This window comes from Syngnathus floridae, chromosome 11, assembly GCF_059516105.1.
Source record: "Syngnathus floridae isolate MCC-2025c chromosome 11, RoL_Sflo_1.0, whole genome shotgun sequence".
Classification (NCBI taxonomy): Eukaryota; Metazoa; Chordata; class Actinopteri; order Syngnathiformes; family Syngnathidae; genus Syngnathus; species Syngnathus floridae.
In genome coordinates, this window is record NC_142423.1 from 11,136,214 (window position 1) to 11,162,258 (window position 26,045).

A 26,045-nucleotide genomic window follows, 5' to 3' on the forward strand; every position below is an offset into this window, starting at 1 on the left:
GAAGCCATCCCAGGATAGGAGAAGAAAAGAGGGAAGAATAACAGGATGTTACATGTGCCCTCTGCGAGCTACAGACTGAGACGCATACAGATTAGGGGAAGGTCAACAAACAGCAGAAACCAAAATGTTTGTATCGTACTCGCTCTTGCAGTGAAAAGATTATACTCTACAACAAGCAGTGTGTGTTTTTTTGGGGGGTGCTGAAATTGGCTCTTCAAATGTTTGAGATGAATTACATAAGTTGGGTGAGTTTTTCTCTCCCATTTCCATCAATGTCTTGTGTGGTCAGACCAAAGGCCGTCGAATCTTGGATTACGAGGCAAACATTTGCAGTCGCGCTGGACTGCTGGCTGCGTCATGCACTATTAATGCACCTCTCTCAATGCTTGTTTGGCATTTTCGGGCAGGACAAGGCACAACACGGACTCTTAAAGTAGAAGAGGGACAAAAAAAAACTCCCATGAGTGTGCTAAAGCCCCAAAGCCCGTCATGTGGTGGCTTGTTGAATATTTTGCTGGTGGCCCTTTGACCTGCGTGCTCACTTTTCAGTCAAAGCTGAGTAAACGGGGAGTTTATGTTGCATCACAACCGCTGCAAAAGGTTACATCTGAGAAACTTTCTAGGGATGCTTTGCTGATTAGCAACACACACACGGGTAGGCAACGGACAACAGACATCCCTTATTCCCCAATCAATTAAATTCTCTTTACATTCGCGCTGTTGTCATTCGCGACACATTCTGACCTGTAAATGTCACACAAGGACATTTGGTGTTCATTAAAATATTTTCTCTTGATTAATATTAAAGAATGCATCTGAGCAGCAAATCAACACGCCGTTGGGGGACTTTGGAGAATTCCATGTAATGTATACATAACGAATTAAAGATGTAAGCTTTATGACAGAAATAAATTAAAATAGTTTTAATCAATTCCAAAGCGCCACGTATATTATAGGGGAGGCTGAAGTAGGAGAGGTAGCATTGATTTTTTTTTTTTTTTTTAAAGAGTGGCTACTAAACTTTAAGCTCTTACTGCGTTTATTGTGCTATGGGAAATGTTTTTATTGAATCTCACCAGCACCAACTTGCTGTACAATCTGATGAGATCTAATCAAAAGTTTTTGCTTTAGAGATCTGTTGACTTGTGAATGACCCGAAGAGGAAAGTTAAAACGAAAGATCATGTTTATTTTGGTCTTATCTTGTCAAACACTTTATTGTTGTTGAGCTGCAGCTGTTTGATGCTCATTGGTTTGGTTATTTGACACCCTGTGACATCACTTGAAATATTTTTTTTATTCCGCTGCTTACTGTTCAGCGCTAATTGCTCGCTGTTTAGGTTGTCACGCCACGTGAGTGCGCGTGCTGTGATGGATGCTGTCCTCTGAGCCTATGAGACAGCGAAAGGGGTTAAGCCAACCTGTTAAGATGGAGTGGGTGGCTTTGCACTCCAGACTTTACTGAGGGGAAGTGAAGGGCATCGATGGGGCCATTGGCTGGTCATTTTTCTCTCGGTGGCCCTCAGTGACAGCAGCCATTGAATGACTGGATGAGGTGATTATGTTTAAGAAGATCAATGCGTCATTGTTTTCAGCTTAGTCCAACAGCCAATTAAAAGCTGTTAATGAGAAAAGCTTGTAAATCTTCGGGGCGGGTGTCGGAGAGGAAGAGCAATCGGTCATGTCATGAATTCTTTGTGTTAAAAAATTGTTGCAAAAAGCGGTGACGTGCAAATAGAAATAATCCAGTATCATCGTTGAAGAGACTACCCCAAATTAGCAGCATTTAAAAATGCTGGTTTTGCATTCATCACAGGGCACGATATGGTAGAAAAAATATCAAGCTTACTTTGTCACTAAAATGCTCATTAAATCATAGAAGAGTAAAAGTAAAAAAAAAAAAATGTTTACCATCTCATTTTCGAAAGTGCTTGAAAAAGGAATCCAGAATAATTGGCATCAGAATCAACAATATGTTCCATGGCCAAGAGCTCAGCAGCTAGCATTTTTCTGCCATCTTCACTTCTTCACAGCTTTTATCACTCAGTTATCAAAATATTAACATACTGTATAGCCAAGGGAATAAACAGAGCAGTGAGGAAAACTACAGACCCCCAAGAACTAATTTTAAACAACTTAATTGGTGTGCACTCATGTGAAAATGAAACGATTCCACCTGCAAGCTGAGTTTCTTGGTTTTGTTTTTCAAACCGTGCAGATGCTGCTTCAAACATCAAGCTTGTGTTTTGCTTGAATGGCCTTTGTAATTCCATCTGCATCTGGATCACTACTATATATATATATATCTATATATACACACATTATATATACACTGTATACACACATATATAGACATATATACGCGTGTGTGTGTTTGTCTATGTATGTAATTCAGTCAAACGTGCTTAAACTAAATTGCCAAACGCGGCTGAGTCCACTCTCCACCCACTCCAAGTTATATCCGAATTATTTATTGTGAAGCCATAACAGCCACTTACTTCGTTATCGTGCAACGGGTGCAAAGTTTGCATCAGGGGGCAGAATCGGTGCCGCATACAAAATGAGCGCTGAAAATGATGTGCTGGTAAACTCAGAGTTCCCAACAGGGAAGAAAATAAAGATGCGATGAAATGTGTACCAAAAAGGGCAATTAAAGTTCAGTATTATTGTACTGGTTTATGATTTTAAATATACATTATATAACTAAAGGGGGGGGGGAAAGGAAAAATCCATCGGGATAAATGAATCAGTGGCTTTGTGCTAGTGGTCCCGCTGCACATATGTTTAATGATGCGCATAAGAATTTATCTTTTCATTACTTGGTTGGAACTTCAAGAGCACTCCCCCCCGATTACTTAGGATAATGTTTAAACATGCTACAAAGCTTTGCTGAGTCTATTCCAAATGAGGACCTTGCAGGCAGTGCCAGAAAACAACTTTTCATGTTCCTCCTCTTGGCAGCTGTTACGAATGTATATTTTATCAGGAATTACACAATCCTCATTTAGAGATGCCGACTTGTGTAACAGTAGCAGTTAAAATGGATCGTGTAGGAAGATAAATCCCTGGGAGGAGTAGAAATAGACCACCGTGGATATTTCAGATTTATCTGTGCTTCTATGATGTTTGACACTCATCTCTTCTGAAATTATGTAAAAGGGAGGGTTTAAAGAATGTGTATGACATATTTCGGTGTAGAAGGCCAGCTACTGCTATTTCCGTGTATGCTAATTGTACTCCAGATATAGCAGATAGAAACGCAAATCGCATTGACCGGCGAGGATATTTCAATTTGCAACTACTGGTGCATCACAATAAAACTATTCAAATTATCAGGAAGGAAGGATGATTATTGACAAAAACTCTGGTAGTGTAAGAATAATCAAAGTTGACTCGACTTTAAACTAGCTAAAAGCAGGTATAAGTTGTGGCGCAGGTGGTGTGACATGATTTTGGTGGATTTGGGTCTACAGGACGTGCAAGTCAGAGAGAGGAGGAGTCCCTTTAGTCATGAAGATTTGAGACATCTTTTAAGGATTTTGCTTGTGTTTTGTTTTGTTCAATGGAAACATCAAAATTAGCTCCACTTTATTGAGTAGGAAAATAATTAGGCAGCAGTAAAACTGGAAATGATTGTGCGGAAGTCTTTTACAGGTAATTTGATTAGTATGAATAAGAGATGTAAGGCCACGTGGACCACAGCCCAGGTCGATTCTTAATCACCTGTATGGGCTTCCTCTTGCGGGCCAATGTGACTCCATTGCTCACATCTTTATGGTTATTAAAGTTAACGATTGCAGCGTGCCTCATTTACCAAAGCTCTATCAATACCAGTTCAGCACCATGAAATTACCCCAGTCCGGAGGGAACAGCGTGACAAAGCGGATTAAGAAGGGCTCTGTAATACCCCGGCATATATAACACTCTGTGTCATGGACTCATTCAGGCCCATGGCAAGTGGACCCACTGCCAAGATCAAGTCTTGTGAATGACGGTTAGAGAAGTGGTGGTACTCACAGCTCAAATCTTAATTCTAACTTTTATTACATTTGTGGTGATTTAGAAAAGTAGTGACAACAAATAGCTGGCAGTCATATAAAAACAAGTCACTACTTTGGAGAAAACACATTAAAAGTTCTCGGAAGCTACCCCCCACACACACAAATGGAAAAAGATGGTGATTATAGTTAATATATGCAAGATGTAACCTACTTCGATGGTCTTCAGGTGTACAGATATTCTTGTACGAGCGTGGCAGTTATACTATGTTGCATATTCAAGATGAGGCTGCAGGAAAGAGCGAAAACGTGCACATGACAGGAGGCTGAAGCAAGAAATAGTGTCGGACTAAATAATTTGATACAATAGCAAAAACTTTGATGAATCACACCTCACATTTCATTTCAAGCCTCTCTCACTCCATTATGTCGTCACAATAGCACACAAACATTTGTATGCCAAATGTACAAGCGGGCGCGTCCACATCTTTATGCTTTACTGCACCCCATCGTCTGGTTGGCATGGCCTGAACTCTATCCAACGTCCATATGACACAGGTCACTGCGCACTGTAAAAGAGCGCTGGATGGCGAAATGAGCTGCTAAATTGTCCATTTGAAAGAACCCAAACTGCCCGTTTGAATGACGCCATTGAATACCCTTTAGAAATTGGCATTGTGTTGAAGAAAACTGCTCCAATACCATGCTTGATTCTTTCATTCTTCCATTTCCACCAAAAAGTGGACGTGCTGAAAGTTTTTCAAAAGAACCGCAAATAAAGTTCTAACAAGATATTTGATAGTTTGCTGTGATGCAGACTTTGCTATTATCAGGCATTTATGACCCCCATGTCTTTGGGGGGGTGTTTCCTTTTCCAAATCGAGATTCTAGCAACAGGGGAGGTCATAAAGTCTACCGTGCCATCCACTGTAAATTTGGAATACTGGGCTGTAAAAATAAAAACCGACATGACTGGAATATTTACTGAGAGGGGTGGAAAAGCAAGTGCAAATAAGTATTGACATACAGATGATGGTCACGACTATTACAGCGGCTCTAAAAGTGAGACATTTAGGATCGGACGAGGTGGATTACGACATTGTGTATTGTGAATAATGCATCGGCTGACAACTATCATTACATATAGTATTATACATTAAAAATGTATGCAGAGCTTTTGTACAATTTGCTGCACAGAGTGTGCTATAGCCAATATACGCTAAAATAAAGTGGTACACAATGAATTCCATTCTGTAAATGTCATTATACTCACATTGGGTGGCATTTGCTAACAATGCATACACTCAAATAGTGAAGCACACATCTGTGAAAAACAAAACCTACTCGCTCTGTCCACTCTAAAATGCTGTGGGCGTGGCCGGTGAAACCACAGATGTTAAAGAATATTATTACTCTAAATAGCAGTGTGTTTGGAAGCCTCGCCGCAAACAATGAGGGGAGGGGTGGGGGGTTTGGTTAGAAACAATTTAATGCAACAACTTGGCAACTCAGAACTACACATTTGCACGTTATATCAATATTCATAAAAAATATAATACCGTATTTTCCGGACTATAAGGCGCACCTAAAAACCTAAAATATTCTTCTTATAGTCCGGTGCGCCTTATAGTCCGGAAAATACGGTATACATTATGAGATAATATTTATAATAGTTTATAATAATATAATATTTAAAAAGAAATCTATGATTTTGGAGGTACGAGAGTTGGGTCACTGGCCCGAAATATTGCATATGGCCTCAACATCCTCCCTCTACGAAACTCTCCACAGTCCAGGAGCTCTCTCTCTCTTTCTCTCTATTTGCAGGAGTGTCCGAGCAAATGGAGACAGGTGTGCCGAGCCACATTTGCTCCATTTGCACCTCATCACCATAATCAAATTGCCCACAAACCTGCCACAACCGTTCTCCATTGTAGCTTCTTCATACTTTCTCGGCCCACTATTTCAATTTGCCGTTTGGCTTCGGCCTGTTTGTTGCTTCTTCAATCCGAATCCTGGCTCGGCTCCAGTTTCATCGTTCTGGCATATCATCAAGACAAGTAGTATGAGAGCCTTCCACTTGCGCCTTGATTATCTGTCCACTCAAGCTTCCCCATGTGATTGTAAGTCCATTTGGTTTCTAGCCACCAGTGTGTCAAGACTACAAAAAGCTGACACTTCTTGCACACGTTGCACCTTTGGCTGCCTCTTTTCTCTTCTTCCAAACAGCTCACTTTCCACCTTATTAACATGGATATTGGCTTTTCAATGATGCATTCATGAGCAGATATGGTATCGATCACTTTACTGAAGGCTCTCTTCCGCAAGATGATCAGTCCAAGTGAGAGATCGAAAAATTTGTGAGCCAAACACGGAGAAGTGGCCTTGTCAAATGTGACATTTCCAGAGCGACCTTGTTCTCGGCAAGGACAGGTGAACGCTGACTGAGGGGAAAAAAAAAAAGAAGGCCTAGGAAACCATAATGAATAGATGGAATATCCTCAGAGTGAAGGATACTCTTGATTATTGATTACCAACGTGAATCCTCATAACCACAACACGGCATGTACGTCGGTCCGAGTAGTTATGTTCTGTAAAGCGTTTTCTTACCGCTACAGGTCTCGTGAAAGCGCCAGATAAATAAAGACGTATTGCGTTGTAAATAGAATTCTGCAGTCCTATTGGGATCTGGAATGGAAGCTATTGAGAGTACAACAATGTACAACTGCTTAACCGTGAGCTCGTTGACATCGGACAATGATAATCTATTTTGATATTGTATGTCACAGTGTGCTGGAATTGTTTTTTTTTTTTAAAACCAATTTCTCTACCTGTGGGAAAGAACCATGGCTATGACAAATGATGTTAATAGAGACGAGCTGGGGCCGAGTTGCTACGCGGTGTTATGGTCCGTGAATGGGTTGTATTACCAAGATTGGAGAAAGGTGTAAAAAAAAGAAAATCAGCTCACTCACATTGATATCCATCAAAATCTAAAACAGTCAGTCAGTGTCATTAATGTCGGCTTGATAAGCTTTTAAGCGGGAGATAATATCTCGATGCGGTAACACGAGAGTCTCTGTCTCATCTCTTTCAATTGAGGCTACAATAGAGAAAAATGAGGCTGCTCCATTGCTTGCACCACAAGAATGTGTGAGAGGATTCATTCAAGGGATGATTGATGACTTTATCATCACAAAGAATCCATCTCACATCCCAACAGACGTGACAAAGACAATGACATTTCCTCCCCTATGAGGTTGCAGTTTTGGTTTTTCATGCTTCATTCTGGGTTGTGAAGAATTTTCAATGGAATTATTTCAAAGAAGTAGTTATTTTCATCTTTATATTAAAACAGATAAGAAAAGGGACTTATGAGTAATTATTGAATATCAGCCCAACTGAAATATTGACAGTTTTTGTACTTTTAATTTAATGTGAGAACCAAAAAGTTACAATTAAATAAAAACCTGGATCTTGCTCCTACACACTTGTAAATTCAATCAATGCCAGCAGGGTGGACTGAGAAATAATACGGCTGAACGTCAAAGCGGGCTTGAACTCTGTCTGAATGCCAAGAGAGAGTCGAGAAGGGTCGAGCAAGAGCGTACAAGTAAAATCAATCTCTTATTGATTGGGTTAATATTTCATCATCAAAAAAATGTTTGTATTCAATTTTCAAAGCAAGCATAACCTTCTACTTTTTATTCATCGATTGTACCGTTTTTGTTAAGCATCACTTCCAAACAGCGCATCAAATTAGAAAAAGATACACATGAACCAAAAGCAGCAGGGTATAAATTTTTACTTTATCAAAGTGGTTTGCGACTTCATTTCACTGTTCAGTGCCAGTGAGGTGCTGTTGCTTACATTCCGAATGGTGATTGGGAGAGAAGTGATTGTTTCATGACAATCAGACAGCCTGTCTAGACGGGCAATGAAGATCCATCCATCCATCCATCCATCCATCCATCCATCCATCCATCCATCCATCCATCCATCCATCCATCCATCCATCCATCCATCCATCCATCCATCCATCCATCCATCCATCCATCCATCCATCCATCCTCCTAGATGGTGACTAAAAATTGTCTTGACATTTTTTCATTTTCCTCACACATTTTTTTTAATAACTCCATAATGAGGTCATTTGTACATTAATGTTCACTTTATTACCCAAACACCTATGGACTGGAAATAGAATACTTTGTTATGACATTATTGCAAGCTGCTTCACACTTACAAATCAAATAGAGCTGCACGCAAGGCTCGGCAACAGATGGCTGCTCAGAGAAGAAAATCCAAAGTAGCTCCATTTGACATTCTTATCTAACGTATGACTTCTGTGTACTTATAGTTCATTCCATTCCTGTTATTGCAATAGAAAACAATTCATATGAATGAATTCCTGAGAAGTAGAAGCAAAAGTAGATTTGCCTGCTTTGAGTTTAAGTTAGTGAATAACCTTCACTTTTGGCATGTGGCCTTTTTGGACTCATTTGTTGATATCCCAAGTGGAAATTGGCAATGCACGATGAGTTTGGCCCTCGGTTTGTATCAGCTTGAAGTCTTGGATCAAGCAAATAAACAGGGTGAGACAAAGACTATTGAAGGCGCTACAACTTTCTGTTGATGTGAGAATAAAGGTTTGAAAAAAAAAGAGGTTGAAATGAAGTTTGTGATGTAATTGGGTTTTTTAAAAACTCAGACTTGAGGTTTGTAAGTTACTAAACTGCAAGTACCTCCTCTGGCTATCAACTTTGAAATTCTGTATGTATATTAAACATTACAGATGAGATACGTTAACATTTTTACACTTGTCAGTTTATCGACACCAAATTTATAATTTCAAAATTGAATTGTAGTTAGCTTTGTTGTATTCCTGATTGAGTTGGAAGTTTTATCTTTACAAAACAAAGAAAGCAGTTAAATAATGAAAAATTCTCAGATGTAGCCAAAAGATAAGAATGATGAAAGGACTCAAAGATGATTGATATAAAAGACTGATGAAAAAGGATGTCCATCATTGAGCTTGACAAAATGTTTTCTTGAACTGAAACCCAACATCCTTTCCAAAAAATGAGCCACTCGTTGCCCTTTACAAGGCCATCCTAATGCTCTTGTATTTCTATTTAGTAATTCTCTTTTCAGAGATAAACAAGAGAGCATGGGGATCACCCGTGCTGTTCGCCGGCATGGCGGAGGATTTGTTACCAACCATTGTAAAGTGTCTCATCAAAGCGGGAAAAAACTGTCACTCAAAAAGTAAAAACGGAAAGTTATGAAACTTGAAAGTATTGCTGCTGAGCCGTGCAAAACAGAATGATAATAATGGCTAATTTGCAAACAATGAAATCACATGAGATTACAAAATATTATTTCTCTCCCTCCCTACACAGAATACAAAACCTTGTTTATTTTATTACCAGTGCTACTTATTACTTTGTGTTCAAATTAAACAGCTCGTTTTTTCTTCATTTTCCCCAATAGTTTATAAGAATATATTTTGTAATCATAAAAAAACAACAAGAAAAAAAAACAACATAATGATTTTGGCCATTTCGAACAGTGGGTGGCGGCGAGCACCACCGACATTTTCCCGATCAAACAACTTTTTTTTCTCAGTCTTAATGAATCAGTCAGAATGAAGGCTCGCAACAGCCAACTGTCACCATGATGAATTCCTTCATTTCTTGTAATAAGCCGGCTGGAAGTGATTTATCTGCGGTGCACAGGAGACACTCTATACCGTGGTGGACAGAGGCAGGAAACATCAAATGAAACATAATATGTCACCAAAGTATTTCCTGTGCACTCGGTAAATAAATATCAACCGTGGGCGTCAGTCGCAAATCCCGTCCATCACAATAGATTCCGCTAAATCTCTCGTTAAGGCATTGCGCCATGCGAAGCTAATGGGGAGCCGGACCGCAATCCCCCTTGCATCTCTCGATAAGCTCCGTTTGGCGTTGAATTATGCACTGAGCTTGTTTTGTGGGCCCGTACTCTCGACTACATACATCACACGATGAGACAAAGATAAGTGAGATAATGCTATTGATCGCCTTTGCTCTGCCCTCTGTTGCGACTGAGATTAACAGCTGTTTTTTTTTTCTATTTCTTTTTTTTTACCGTTGATTACATTGGTTGAAAATTTAAAGGCCGCTCACAGTCTTGATCTATCAGCCAGTGTTGGGTGGTAATTTATAATTGTAAAGGTAAAGACAGGATAACGGCGGAGAGAATTAATTGGACGTGTGACATTAACTATGTAAGTGATGCCGACATTAATTTATGACATGATGAGCACATTTAAAGGGCAGCTAAAAAGTAACTTTAACTACGTGCTTCATCTTCTTTTGTGTGTGCTGGTGATGTCTTTAGTTGATACTTAAAACTATCTAGTGACATTTATTCTTCAGTCCCAAGCCTAACTACACAAAATCTAGAAATATATTGTGAATATTGTACAAAATGTGAGTAAGAATTTTTCAATTTTGAATTTCATGCAGTGGAGGTAGATTGAAGGGCCCGTATATTTATTTGTTGGTCAAGGTGTTTCGATAAACCTGTTTAATAGCTCTGGAAAGAAAACCAAAGAAACGTATCTTCATTCAAAACGTAAGCCAAGATCCTTGAATTACTCCCTGAAGAGCATTTCTGGCCGTGTCCTCATTATTTCCACCTCTACGGTTCTTCTAATAATTAACTGAAAATAAATGAGATAATCCCTGTATTTATGGGCTGTAGAAATCAAAAGGTGATGTTGGTGAGTGCTCTTTAATGACTTCGGAAAGGTGATGATTAAAAGGCGGTCTACTGTGTGTGCGCGCACGCACGTGTGAGTGCACGTCTGGGTTACAACTTGTAAGAATATATCCAGAGTAGCCATCTTAATATGCATCTGAGGTCTCGTCTGAGTTCAAAGGTCACCATTTAATTATACCGCAGCAAACACTTAATCACGGTGGTGTTGGCGAGCTCACCTTGAAAAAGGACGACTTGGAGACTGGCAGACAGAACACTCTGACCTTTTCTAGCTTGTTTTTTGCCTTTTTTTTTTTTTTAAGCTTGTGTGTTTATGACCCCTGGTTAAAATGTGGAATCTCAATTTCAATGAGACTATTAGCAAGAGAAATATCTTTGTTTTCCTTACAATGTGGCTTCGGCATTGGGAGTGATCGACAAGTTCTCGGTATAGACCGAACGGGGTCACAGCACAGCTAGGCGGCTATTGTGTAAGTCATTATTCAAAACATAATTTTCACTTCAGGAGGTCTACTGCTGTGTTGTTACATTTTCTATCAAAACGTCCAATGTTTCAATTGGGGACTCATCAGATTTAAACTGTGATAAATTGCACTTTCAACCTCAGCTCAGCCGGATGGTTGAGAGTTGCGGCAAAACTATTGTTAAAAGACTTGAAATGCAAAGCTTAATGCCGCGCTGAACTTATGAAAAGTTGAAGCATTATGAGCATTATGCAAAATTTCTTATTTGCTGTCACCTCAAATCATCTCAGAGCGGCAGCCAATCGACTCGAGCACGACAGGACGCTTTCCTCCGAGCAGTCGGCGTCGCCGAGCCCCGTCGCCGTCTCACGGCACAGTGTGATCAAATGGCTCACAAAGCTGGGCCGCTCCATCGCTCGCTTTCTCCCGGTATGTTTAGTCCCTCTCTCTCTCTCGCTAACTCTTGAATACTCAAAGTGCTCCTTGTTCTCAGCATGGAAGAGCATATTCAGGTTGAAAGACATGTCTGTCCCTTCATCTCAGTGTGAAATGAACCTGTTTTTGGCAGCAGTAGACACGCCGGGGACATGTCCCCTTCACTTTTTGAAAGACTTTGCTTATTTGAACTTCATAATGAATACGATTAGACTCGTACAAATCACGCCGACTTACAGTACATGCTGTCCGGTAAATCGAACTTGCTGTCTTTTTTTTTTTGGAAGACGCATCAATGCAGCTTTCCTGCAGACAGCTCAAGGGTGGAAACAGCACAGTGATTTCTCTGCAGGCCTTGTCAGTTCTCCAAGTTTGCCAGTCTCAATCAGTGGAGGAAGAAAAATAAAGGCTGAAAACTGAATCACAGCATTGGCTGAGCTACTGGTGGATACGCCATGCTGGTTTTGGACCATTTCATTTGAAACTCAAGACACCACACAGTTTTTCTTTTTGGTAATTTGCCGTGCATTGCATCGATCTCACAAGAGGATTAGCCCGCTGCACTGCAGGTGTAGATAAAAGGCAGTGCAAAAACAGTAAGTATATTGTATCATACTCAGGTCTGATTGAAGTTTCGTATCAGATTGCATCACCCGACATCATATTTCCACCCTGTCTTAAACTTCAGTCTGGCCAATATTACCATATATCTATAAAATATTCTTTAATTGATTATTTGTTGCCCCCGCAAGCTGACAATATGATGGACTGGAGAAGGATATTTTAGGAGCTTGAATAAGTCGAGTCAGGTCAACATAATCGGATGCTGACGATGAAACGATCACACGTAGGAGATAAAAATTGCAATGGCAGTGATGTGGCGAATGATTCCAAAGCTTAACACGAGCTCTCTGTGGTTAAAACATGTCAGCTGCATTTGTCACATATTTTAAAATATGTTTTGACAGATGGAGAACAGGTGGAGCTCAGTTATTGCGGCTTTAAGTGAAAATTTTATGACTACAAGAGCGAAGGTAGTTTAACACAGACTGACATTTTGTGGAACAAAATCAACAAATTATTTTGTGCTGTAGCTTTCCAACTGTTTGATTTTAAACCAATTAAAAAAAAAAACTGCATGTGCCGTACACGCAGGAACAGACGCAATGGGATGTCCTTAGTGTTTTCAGAGGAAACCTTGCTTGAAGTGCCAGGTTGTCCTCAGTCAGCCCAGACAGCACATGAAAGTCGTCTTTGAGTATGAGACCGTCTGATATTTCTAATTTGACAGACAGGTGGGAGGGCACGGCAAAGTTCGTGAGTTTTGCGGCTAGTGAACACTTGAGTGCATTAAGATGTTCACTAAGATGTGCACCTACACTGGGCTGTGTTTCCTGTCACTGGCTTCTTTTGAAGGCGTACTGCCCGGTGTCGGGTGAAATCTCAGTCAGACTGCAAATTAAAATGCGCTACTTGATATCCTCAAAGTGAAGAGTCGCCGTCTGACTCCTTAAAAGACCAACTGAGGAACATGATGAAGGAAGGAATTACAAACTGCGCAAGACTAAAGATGAAACCTGGCAACAGTGACTCACATTAGATTGAGCTGAGCAAACTATTTGTGAAAAGCATTTATTAAGCCCCAAAATGAGAAGGATATTCCTTTTGCATACAATAATAGATTAAGTGACAGTAATCATTCTTTTGCTGCCGCTCCATTGAACAAAATGATGGCCGACTGTGTTTACAATGATTACCTTGAATCTTAGCCAAATAGAGTGAAAAGCTAGAAGAGCTAAAGGTATTATGCACTAATGTTTTTTATATACTCATTTTAGCAGCAAAAGAGCTTGATATTAGCTAATTGAAAAAAAAAAAAGGTAATCGTAAAAAAGGGAGAGCGAAGACAGAAAAGGAGATCCACAGGGATATGTCAAATGTTGCATGAATGACAAAATGATTCCGGCTCTAATTGGCGCTATCGAGGGCCTGAGCATCCCTGCGGTGAGGACCAAATGCTTCTGTGTTGGATGTGACGGAGTTTAAAGGCCAGTCGTGAGTTCCGCTTTTCAGCACACTGCAGACCGAATCAAAGTTTCTGTTTCTGTACATGTGAGTCTAATCACACTGTGAAAAGACTAAACATTTTGGAACAACATGCACTAGGAGGGATTAGCGAACAAAAAAATTGACAATCAATTATGATATCATTAGTCATATTCACAAATTGAAAACAGTGTCACGATCAATGACAGTCAGCGCAAAAGTCTGTGTATTAGGTTGGACGGTGTTATTTTTGAACGCACTTCCAACTGGATGTCTTGACTTAGATAGATTTTTCTGTCCTGTCACCACGGTTCAATCAGTGGGTGTTTGTGAGTCTGGCTCTTTGAAATATGAATCACAGGTCAACACCATTGCAAAGTCACACATGTGGCCATTGCATTTTTACACAAGCTATTTTTGACTGTGTAAAGAAACGAGGGGAGTCTGCGTTCAGGTTAATAATGATCACTCCACTCTTTTGCCCTCTGATTTATACGCTCTCTATTTTCTGCCAAAATAGCCCGAGGTGACGCAATTTAACAGGGAACGGAGTAGGAGCTTGGCTTGATTGACAGACTCCAAAACAATTAGGATTTAGGCTAGTTCAGGATCAGCAAACACACACACATAACATGCTGCTGCTTTTCTAAACCTTCAATTTATCACCCAGCAGACCCCGACGGTGCTTCAGTGTATAAACTACCTGTAAATATGGACCCAAACAGAATCAAACACCGCTGAGTGGAACTCGAGGCTTCCCCGTAGCCACAAAGCTCACTATCATCCAAATCCAGTCATTAAAGAAAAAAAAACACTTGTGTAACATCAATAAATGCCCAAAAGATTTGCGGTTCAGGTCAATCATTGTAGTCAGTTAACAGTCCCCAAATAACAGGGCAGATTCATCACAGGGCTTAATCATATTGAACGAGTCCACACCTCGACTCAGAACAATATCCGCTAACGACATTAGCCAATGGCTGGTAATATGATGTGATTTCCTGCTGTCACACAGAGATGCTGATCGATGGCAAGGAAGAGCCAGGCGTGATTCGGGGAAAGTTTTGTCAAAAATATGAAACATGAAGGATAATCCAATAATTCACAGTCATGCTCGAGTATCTTGTGAGATCCAAACATAACGAAACGCCACTCCATCATGTCGCCAGGATGCTATGCTAGCAATTTTGCGCTTAGCTAGAAGTGAGACGAATGTGTTTTTCTTGAACGTAAAGAACGTGTGATGCATTTCTGGGTCAAGAGTTTCAATTAACCTTTGAAAGGAAATGGGATTAATAATAGAAAAAAAAAGCAGGGTTCACGGCTCGTTTATACTGAAGCGCTTCCTCACAGATCAGTGTAACCTAAAGTTCGCAATATCGTACGTTTGGTTCATTTGGCTCATTATGCATGCATGTAGGCCTATCTGATGATTCTAAATGCGTTTTTCCCCCCCAACAGCTTTCATACTGTCACCCTCCGGTATATTATACTCTAGTTAATTTTACGCCTTAGTGCAGTTCTTTTGGTCTGGTGTTTGACTCAAGGGGGTTTTGCGGGATCTTCGATTTAGAAGTACCATACAGCAATATCAGATAAGCATTTAAAAGGTGATGACGCAACAAATTACTTTATAAATCACAAAATAATGATCCATAGTCTTTTTAATTCATGATTCATAGTCTTCAGCGGGCCACTTATGATTGATTTCATGACACAATGCTTCGGGCCAGTTTAAATTGAGGAATTTGGTCCATATATAAAGGCGCACCGGACTATAAGTCGCACTGTCGGCTTTTGAGAAAATTTTAGGTTTTTAGGTGCGCCTTATAGTCCGGAAAATACGGTATTTATTTTTACACACAACAGTTTAAATTCTAATTGTGTCTTGAATCGTATAAGCTTCAGGCAAGAATTTTGTTAGATATGTAGTTGGGCCCTAAGCACTAATGTTTCTGGATGTCACGTGGCTGAGAGGCCTGGCTAGTCTCAGCACAGCAGGAGTTTGTTTGTGTTGTCGCTTTGCCGCGAGGTGCATATTTTGCCTCTCTGGGTCTTGCTCTCTCCCCAGCAGCTCCTCCATCCATATTCAGCCCCTCCCTTTCATGCTGGCTACCTCCCATTCCTATGGGGTCTTTGCTTCCCAGCCTCATTGTTTCTCAGACGGGCTTTGGACAAGCAGGCAAGCTTTTACTCAGGCCAATGCCAGAATAACAGCTACTCCAGCTCCTACCAAGCAAGGCTGGCACTCCGTTTACAGACAATCGTAGTGTGCCAATGCACACAGACTCCTGAGAGACGCAAGTGTGAAAAGTGAAGGAACAAAACATACTGTCATGAAAGGAAGGCCGCAGTGAACTGAAATGAATGGCGAATGTAACCCTTCTCTAACCCTCTTCACAGCTGTTATTGTCTGCCACGGCATGTAATTATCACATCATATAGTTACAGCATTCTGCACAGGGCAAAAAAGATCACAACACTCGAGCACAACACAGGCAGATGAAACAATGAAATCCATTTTGAAGCTTTTCAGAACACCCCGGTCAAGTAGTGAGCACAGTGGAGCCCACTAAGCTTAGTGTGAGGCCTTCTGTTTGTTGTGAAGGTCCGATAGTGTGATCATGGCAGTCCATTCCAGGAAAATATCTTTAAACTGAGGTTCAGAACATCATAACATGCATTTTATAATCCTCTGTTGTCATATCAGTGACGACGACACAGCTATTAATAATAATCTATCAAGTGTACTGTCTGTAGTTGAACAAGCCGCCCACATCCTCCCTCCAGATAATATTTGCATTATGTCTTAAAATATATATTTTAAAACTCATAATAAGTCCCACGCAGATTGACGTCACCTTCCAAAATTAAGTCGACATTTTTTGTCTTAGAACACATAATGGATGTCGTAGGTGGCTCATATATAGACTTGGTTACCATCCTAATGCTGTCAGCCCTCCTCCAGCTTTGTGCTTTGGGCCAGAGAGCTGTCAGCTCAGACGGTCAGCTGGTGGGCTGGCAGCTAGCTGAGCAGCAGCGTGGAAGCTCGCTGCAGTTCACTAAGGCACCGGGTTTCACGCCTTTCCATCTTCGGTAGCGGTACGCTAGGTTCAGGTATAACAGCGAACCTGTCAACCCCCCGGTGAAAGGGCAGCCTTGATGGAGGATGCCCTGCGGCAGATGCTGCGCGAGGATGGGCAAGGTTAATGCGCTACTTCTCGCTCGGGGTGCATCATCTTGTCAAAAATTAACAGAGGACAGAGCTCAACAGAATCTCGCAGCTTGCTGGATGTAGAAATACATGGAAATGCGGAACCACTAGAATTTTGATGCGTACGGTCTGGTAGTATTGCTTGGAATTCATCTGTGGCTCCTGCAACTTAATCGTAATGCTGTTTTCTGATCTGGATCGCTTAATGTATTATTACGAGGCTTGGGCGAGTAGCAATACCAGATTTCGGTAGCCAAGGTATCGGTACTTACGACAGAGGCCGATACCAGGATCAGTTGCCTGCAGTTTTACTATTGGCAACTACAAAATACAAATTTGAAAAATAGAAAATGACCATTAGCAATTTTAAGGAAGACCTATATTGGGTCTTTCTTGAAAATCCTAGGAATTAAAAACACTAGTTGCATTGGTACTTAGTATCGGTATCGGTGACTAGAACTTGGTCTGAAAAAATGCGGTATCCAACAAATCCAAATTCTGCTATACCTAAAACTTTACTGATAAACTAATTCCGACACTCCTTTAATTAATGAACAGATTTTTACACACATTCATCATCATTACGGCTGTTCCTCCAACACATTTCAAACAATTTAAGAAACATCATTAAAGTGTCAAAATATCCAAATGAAATATAAATATTGCCGCACCAAGTCAACAAAACCATGTGACCCGGGTTTGCAGCCTCAAGGTACTGATAGGTCCAGCCTGTTCTATATTAGCACCACGTCAGTGAAATTCACTTAGACAGGGACATGTTTCCCTCTTTTTTTTCCTTGGGCGGTATCATACTGGAGGATCATTTATGAATGAGCTGGCGGGATGTGCGCATCACAAGACATGCCCCTGTGTGGCGAGAGGACAATATTACCACAAATTTTGGCTCGTCTTCATTTTTCTCTGGCCAAGTTTGTTGCAGTGAGTCATATTATGTGCTTTCAGCCCATGGCCATTATTTACATTTTTTTCTCCTTGTGCTACATTTCAGATGCTTTCAATTTATGAGCCAGAACGTTGTTGTTGTACAATGAGAGGTTAAACATATTAAATAATCCTTTGGGCTTTCATTTGTATTGAGCCGCGCTACTTTTAAAATACTCAAAGCGCTATAATGTCATCCTTCGTCATGTAACTCATGAATAACTACGGGTTGAGTATCTTGTTCAAGGACACTAAAAGGGAGTTTAGGACGGAAGCAAAAACCTTGGGGAAACAACCACTCCACCAGCTGCTACTCTTCAGCTAATTCACGTGTAAACAAAAAAGTAATAGCAAAATAGCTCATTCAATTTAATGAAGGATCTTCATCTCTTTTTGTCATGTATGCAACATTTGACCCATCACAGAAAGCAGTCATGACAAAGTCATGTGTAACTCCCTTCATCTTTGACCTCCACCTGCTGGTCTTCCACGACACCTCTGTGTCCAGGGAGTCTATTTTACACATTTTCAATGCTCAGCAAATCTAACAAATAGCAAACTGCATCAAAATATGTCACTTTTTTTTTTTATTTATTAAAAATGTTGCCGGTCAGCTGGCACAGAGGAGGTTTGAGGACAAGCGAATACATCTGGACATGCAGCTGCCTGTCATGGCAGCAGGACATGGCAAGGAGCCATCATGAAGGGCACACGGGGACTCTTGGGGCCTCCAATGGTCTGACAAGCTTGTCAGCAAATTGGGCTTCAACTGGGAGTGGGATGTAAAAGTTGACTTGGATATGATTACTTTGCACTTCCGAATACAAGGAAAATGCCAGTGAGTTTGAAAATAGCAACAAAAATTCTTCCACTCTGTATTAGAAGAATAAAAGTCTGAAATAAGTGAAGCGGTTGCATAACAGCGGATCATTCCAGTCACCAAGTCTAACTGGAGACTTGGGACCATGCTGTGGGTGGACCAGTTCTTTCCTCCCCCTGGCCCTGATGGGGGACTATGGGCAGCTCAGAGCCTCACAACAATTTTTCTAGTCCTAGTTTACTTTCATCTTCATTATTTATAGACTAGAGCAAAGGAAAGATCTCCCGACGGCAGCTGATGGAGCTCATTTGGCGGTTCTGTTCTTGCTGCATTGCACCGGACTTTACTTTACACAGACATCACTCATTAATTAAAGCTCTCATTGGGCTCCCCAGATTAGGTTTCTATATAATCCATTAAACCACCACATTCAAAGTATTTGGATTTTTTTTTTTTCATTCCACTTCCTATGCTCAAATTAGCCACAAAGTTCCGTTGGGCACAAACAAATGATGAAGGCAACACTCCCAAGCCATGTTGTGATTCTGTGAAAATGAGACATAAACCCAGGCACTAAAACTTTTACTTTGAATAATCAGGTAAAGTTGTGTGATATATTACTTGTCATCTTAATTCCGTTTGACTGTGTACGTCTGAGGCCGGCAGTTGCGGCTCGCTGCCCGCATCTTCCGTGTGTCAGTGGCGCAATGTGTTTAACCACGTATGAAAGTAATTACTTCTCAAGAATGAACACAATCTGAAAAAAAAAAAACTTGAGGATGCAATTATGCCCCTATTGAATAAGTCATCCTTCCTGGCAAGAGCTAATTGCATTAAAATGGATTGCGTACAGTCCTCTAGCATGAACCATTAAGATTAACGCCAGGAGAGTTAATAGTGTGTCATCTCCCGGGCCGTAGACCCCTTCAAAACTCTCTCGACACAACATGAAATTAAAAGTAGGCAGGAAAAAGTGAGAGCGGGGAGGAGAGGAAAGTGTGTTCTGTTTCTCCCCTCAGCATCTGTTCTCCCAGCTGGGAAAAGACCAAACCTATTCATCAGACTCCATTCTGCTGTCTGCATGTGTTCTAGTCACTCAAAGGTCACACAGCGAGAGCACCCATCTGAAATCTTCTGGCCTGTTTTTAGAATTCCGTCGCTTCAACGAGACCAATATTTTAGGACAAACTTATTTACATACACAGATCTGTGTGGTTAAATTTATTCATTGCTGTATCATTTATCAAGCGCTATGTTTGGTGTCCCGGGGCCCTGATGAGGATATGCCTTCTCATGCTTATTAAAGATGACATACTTTGTTAGCTCCGCCAAGAAGGTAATGTTTTTGCCGGTGTGTGTCGGCAGAATTACGCTGAAAAATGCTCAGATCAACTTTGGAAACTTTGCACAAGGGTGGGTGGGCCAAAAAACTCTTGAAATTTAGTCTGAAATTGGATAATGATGCAAATGATCTCTTTAGCTTTTGCACTTTTGTTCTTGCAAAAGAGAATTAATTTTGGTACTCAGTAATCAAGGCTAACCTGCTCTCCAAAGTTTTGTGGCAATCTGTATTCTAAAAGTTGATCCAAGATAATTTCACCCTCGAAAATATTCCTGCCACGGCAAGTTTTCTTAAATGCTCATTTTGTGCAAACGGCCATTTATTTAACTTTTGTCAGCGAGGCCGACATGTTTCACGATGGCAGCTTACGTCCTCGTACTGCATTCAGTTGTAAACCCTCCAAATGGGTCAACGTGCCGTGTCATAGTTCCTTGTCGGGCCCTCTGCGCTCCAGCAGGCAGCTAATGCCTTGAAGAAACGGGCTCCCGAGCTTAACATTAATCCCTACAGCATTTCCGTCTCGGCACTTCCCTTCTTCCTTTCCTGTCAGTGCAAATGTAATGTGACACATACTCAGAAAAACACGGCCCCCTTGTAATTGTTTAGGCCCCGGATGATCTTCAGTCTAGAAAACGGAGGTTATTCGTGTGTATGCGACACTGGCAAATTTTGAGCACGCGGATCATCGCTAATGGCTTTGACTTAAGTTAAAATAGACACATTCACTGTTAAATGACGTGTAAAAGAGGTTTTGCACAAGGGTTGCTTTTTATTCCCCTCTTTCTCTCGGGCAAAAGGTGACTTGGATGTTCTTTCACAAAGCATTTATTCATCCATAAATACTACATGCAAAAGGCATGCTTTAGGCTGGCATAAGATTTTGGAACTCAAGGCTCTCTGTGAAAATATGTGTAGGACTAATGGTTTTATACCAGTGGCTCATTAATTATTTATCAAGGAGGTGTTTGTGTCTCCGAAACTGACACAGAGACTAAAATGATGAAATGGGTTGCCAAGTGTTGTGAAAAATTAAAAGCAAAGTGCCTCGCAAAGGTGTTGGGCAACAATGAGCTGCCGGAAAAGCTTCGGTGCAATGCGAGGGTGCCTAAAGCTTTTCATAAAAGTCGGATTTTCCGATTGTATCCTGAAGGGCGTGATGGAAAATAAATTTAATTTCATAGAATGGGTCTGAGAGAAAACTACAATCAATTTAAAGGAATCATGCTTATGTCAAACTCGACCTCTTATCAGCCATTACGATTGATGTTGGATCATTAATTTCATTCGTGACGAATGTTTCCTCCTTGGAGGGGGGCTCTCAAGGCAAAAAGTGACTTCTGATAGATTGAAGTGTTAAAGTGATGCAACGCCAGTCAGCCTCGGTGCGGATACACAAAAGTTGCAGAGCTTAAGCATGGCGGCTTTTGATGTCTAATTGGTTAATATCTTTGTGTCTGTTTATTGGCGCTGGCAGGTTGCGTCTTTGAAGTGGGAGAGTAAATGTATGCAGAGCTAAGACCTTACTTCCTATTCCCCTCGAGAGGAAATTCAGAAGCAACCAATCGGCGGCGGCGGCGGTGCATCAAAATAAAGAGAAACTTTAAAAGGAGTGATTCGGCGCCACATCCACGCTTCAGAACATGCAAGATGGAAAAGCACTACTGCAATTCGTTGCTAATTTTAAAAAAATAGCAACGGATAATGTGTTTGGCTTTTTCATGTGTTGATCTGAATGACCTGACAGCCAAACAGACAGTGGGAGAACGCAGTTGCAATTCTGGCTAAGTGTGTGTCGAGTGACATTGTTGTTTGCAGAGAAGACATTTGCAACCCACAGCCTGCCACTTGCGTGTCACTCAAGTAGAGGAGCATGAGAATATTATCTGAATATGATTGGGGAGATCTTAAGCATTGAAAAAATAGGTTATTGGATCCCGCCTTTTGACCACAGCGGAAAAATGTAAAGTGCTGTACTTTTAATAAATAGTCTAATGACCTTGAATCAGTCCACACCAAAACCAGACATCCATCACAACACATTTGCACATCTACTTCGAATACGACAACCTCACCTATAACTGCCATTGTTGTTGACCTTGTGAAACACGGGTGTCAAACTCAAGGCCCGGGAGCCAGATACGGCCCGCCGCATCATTTTATGTGGCCCGCGAAGACAAATTGTGCATCAAATTTGTGTCATTACTAGAATTGCAACATGTCTTCACTTTCAGTAATATCTTTTTTTTAAGTTTTTACTTGTCTGATTTGAAAACGAGTTATTTGTCAGTTTGTTTTGTAGCTTTTACTGTATATAATATGAGGTGCTCATACATTTATTTGGGTTGACAGTCATAATGGCCCTCCGAAAGAAGCTATGACTACAAAAAAATGAGTTTGACACCCCTGTTGTGAAAGGATCGGAACTGGTACGCCTTTTTTAATACTTTTTATCCGTTATTTACAGCAAGAAACAGTCGACTTGAATTTTACAGTTGACGTGGATAACATTTTTGGATCTCCTATGTGTTTGTTGTGTTTACAACTAAGGGTAAAGGATGATGTTGTTTGGTGCCTCTAAGAGCAAAACATGGCATATGTTCGAAAACCTTGTTTCACTCAAGGGGGAAAACATTTGACTCACCAGTGAATCGCAAATGGAAAGTCAAGTGTTACTCATCTAAATTAGGACAGCATAATATTGTATCGCAAAAAGCTTTCTGAGTTGAGACAGTGGATGCAGTCTTTTCTTTTTACCTTTCAAAAAGAAAGACTATTTGGCCTGTCTCACACTACCTTTTAGAGACCCATTAAGCCCGGGGCAAATGGCTGATGGCACAGGAAGGACTCAATAATTCAGGAACTATTGTTTCCTCTGATGTGCACTGTGCTCCCAATTGACTTCTGCTCCTCTGCTGTTTTTCCTCTGCCAGCTTGATGGATCTCCTCACTTAGAAACAACTTGAGAAATTCTCTAAAGACCTCACCAATATAAATAAAAGCATAGCTTCAGGCCACCATTGAGCAACCTGTATATGAAAACCCACACAGAATGTACATGTCAGCAAAGATTACAAGGCACACATGCACTGGACTTGTGCATAAATCAATCCGATCCGTTTATCAATAGCTGGCAAGCCTCTGCCTCACAGCTTCAACTGTCACTCGTTGATAAATGAATTACTCGAGCCTTGCTAGTCTTACTTGCTACGGGCTACAAAGTGAACCTGTTAACAAACACAAACACATGCGCTCGCTCACGTAGAGTTTCAAAGTGCTGTGCTCCCAGCTGGAGAGTCACAGTCAAGTCAGCTCTCTCACCCATAAAGACCTTATTAAAGTGCTGAATGTGCTCACGTCTCGGAATGACGCTTACTTCAATGAGCTGATAAACACGCCGTGAACTCGGGAGCCGGTGGATGTGTGACACAAGGTCGAGTAGGGATATGCAGATACCAAACATCCACCGGAGGTATTTACGAGAATGTGAGCCAGAAGTGATCCAACTCAAACGGGACTCGAGGTTAATCTATATTTAACCTGCTGTCATGTAAAGAGGTTGAACAATGTCAATACAGACGGCCCGTGAAGATGTTTGCTCTCTACTCGTCCTTCAAGTGAGTTGTTAATTTGCTTCACGACTTGTACAATGAAATTTGGATGTGTTGTGCGCTTCACCACGGGACTAATGTAATTATTGCTTTAATTACAGCTTTGAGTGATTATTTATCCCCGGTTGGAAAAGACTAATCCATCATATTGATAGTCCAAGCGGATCCCAACGGAGAATCCGCGTTAACTGAATATTTATTCTTTGTGGTAAAGCACGTTTCCCTGAGTCCTTGATTCAAACCGCGTGTGGTTCTTTTCCTCCGAGTCAGAGGAAAAAAAACTTCTTCACCGGCACCTTGAAACATTATTTTCTTTTTTTTTTCTCCTCGGCTGTGGATGACTCATTGAAGTTTTGTTCAAGTATCCCAAAAATCCACCGTCTAGAAATATAGGACGGCGGTGCTGCATTTTAAGACTAATACCAAAGTTTCAGCACGAGACATTTTGGGATAAATATTCGCGCCTGCTAATAATCTTGATGCAATGGATGAAAGCAGACCGGAAAGATGCTGCTGGTGCTGATCAGAGCTTGAAGACACCACAGACATGCTTCTGCATGGCCAATAGGATTAGTTGAAGTCATGATTAACTAGTAACGTGAAGGGCTTTCTGCCTAGTGCCAAAATACGATGAGAAGATTAAAATAGAACTGCAATAAAAGGAAAAGCAGTGAGAGGGCATTGGGAGAGGGGGGAAGAATTCCTTTTAGTCAGGGAGGCCCTGTTTGTTCTTTTAGTGGCAACAAGCCTGCACAAAACCACTTGGCTCACAATACATAATGTAAAACTAGCTTGCTATATGATGGATGGAAATGGTGTTTTGCCCTGGAAGGCAACCTACCCCTCAAGTTTTTTTTAACCTGATGGTTGTGAGACACATTGCTCCTCAACCGCCTAAGATGCAAATGAATACCTCAAATGAGGTGTGAAACTGCCAATGTTGTCCAAGACTTTAATCTCTGTGTGAAGAAAATCCATTAACACTCAGCAGAGATGAAGAAAGTGAATATTCTTCCTGCAGAGCGTCAGTCAGCTCCACGTGCCCTCGGCACACTTGCAACGTCAGATGATCAGTGAGAAATTCTAAAAGGCCTTTTATAGACATACACCTGCTAATTGTCTGTTTTCATGCATCATTTGATGATTTCTTACTCAAAATTGAATGAGCAGTGGTGGAAAAAAAACAAGAATGCAGCCACGAAAGTCTGGACAAAAATATTACACATCCAAATGTGCTTTGATCTCAATAGAAAAATAGATTTTTTTTTTTTTTGCTAATCTTAATGATTCATTCTGATAAAAATGGACAGCACTGCAAAAATGATTATGTATTTCTGGTTTTACCCTTAAATGTCTAGCAACAGCAAGGCTCCGTGTTATATTATACAGCTCAAATCGTCAATACTTTTACCAAGAAACATTACTCAGCTTAATGTAACTTTATTTATAGAGCACTTTAAAAAGCAATTAGTGAATCTTGCCTGATGGCTTTCCACTGGCATGCTATGACAAAATAGATCACACTCGCTTTCCTCTTTCTACTCCAGTAGTAACGCAAGCACGACTGATAAAAATAAATACGGTGGGATTGCCAAGTTCTTGTACATGACGCCCACCCCCCATGAAATGGTATAAGTCAAAGTAAAATGTATAAAATATCAATTTTGCTATGGCATTTATTCTGTAAGGACTCTTTTATGGAACATATTCGGTCTATATAGCGACAATGATTACCACATTACAATTATGTTGTCTCATGTTAAATCACTGCTTGTAAAATTTAGTAAATGTCATTTTTCTCAGAATAATCTGATTAAAGGGTTTTGGAAAAGAGCTTTTCATTTGTGTTGCTGGTGCCTTCCTTCCTGCCTGCAAGAATAAAGACAAAAATAGAGCAACATGCTTTTTTGCACAGGCGGATGATAGAAAGGGGAGTGATTGGGGGATGTAAAACAGTCAACAGTCAAATGCTAATGAAAGCTGACTGACATCATGAGACATTAATGTTACTCATAAAGCAAGGGAGGGGGGTGGGATCTCTTTTAGTCTCCGTTTAGGAGGGTCACGGTGACTTGGCAGCGTGAAGATATTGTCGATTCATTAGCAACATGAGCAACTGCCCTGCCAGTAGTCTCAGTGGATTACCGCTAATTAGCACATAGACATCAAGACCATCACCTAGCTCTGCCCTCTTAAAGGTGTTTTCTAAATTAGCCAGGGGGAAAGGATTTTTTCATTTTTTTTTCTAAATTTATCGTTGGTGTGAGATCATTTGGAATTTTTCTTTGGAGGTGCACCGTGAGATTTTTCTTGCGTAAAAGAAAAAAAAAAAAAAACGAGTGCCTTGGCTGAATAAAGGTCGGGTGCTTCGCTGAGTGCTATTCCAAAAATTGCTGTTGCTATCTG

At 40.8% G+C, this 26,045-nt stretch overlaps 1 protein-coding gene across 6 annotated transcripts in view; it reads right to left on the reverse strand.

Moving 5' to 3' along the window:
* Window positions 1-26,045, reverse strand: part of tafa1b (TAFA chemokine like family member 1b) — a 113,222-nt gene that overhangs the window by 51,393 nt on the left and 35,784 nt on the right. The window lies entirely within an intron of this gene.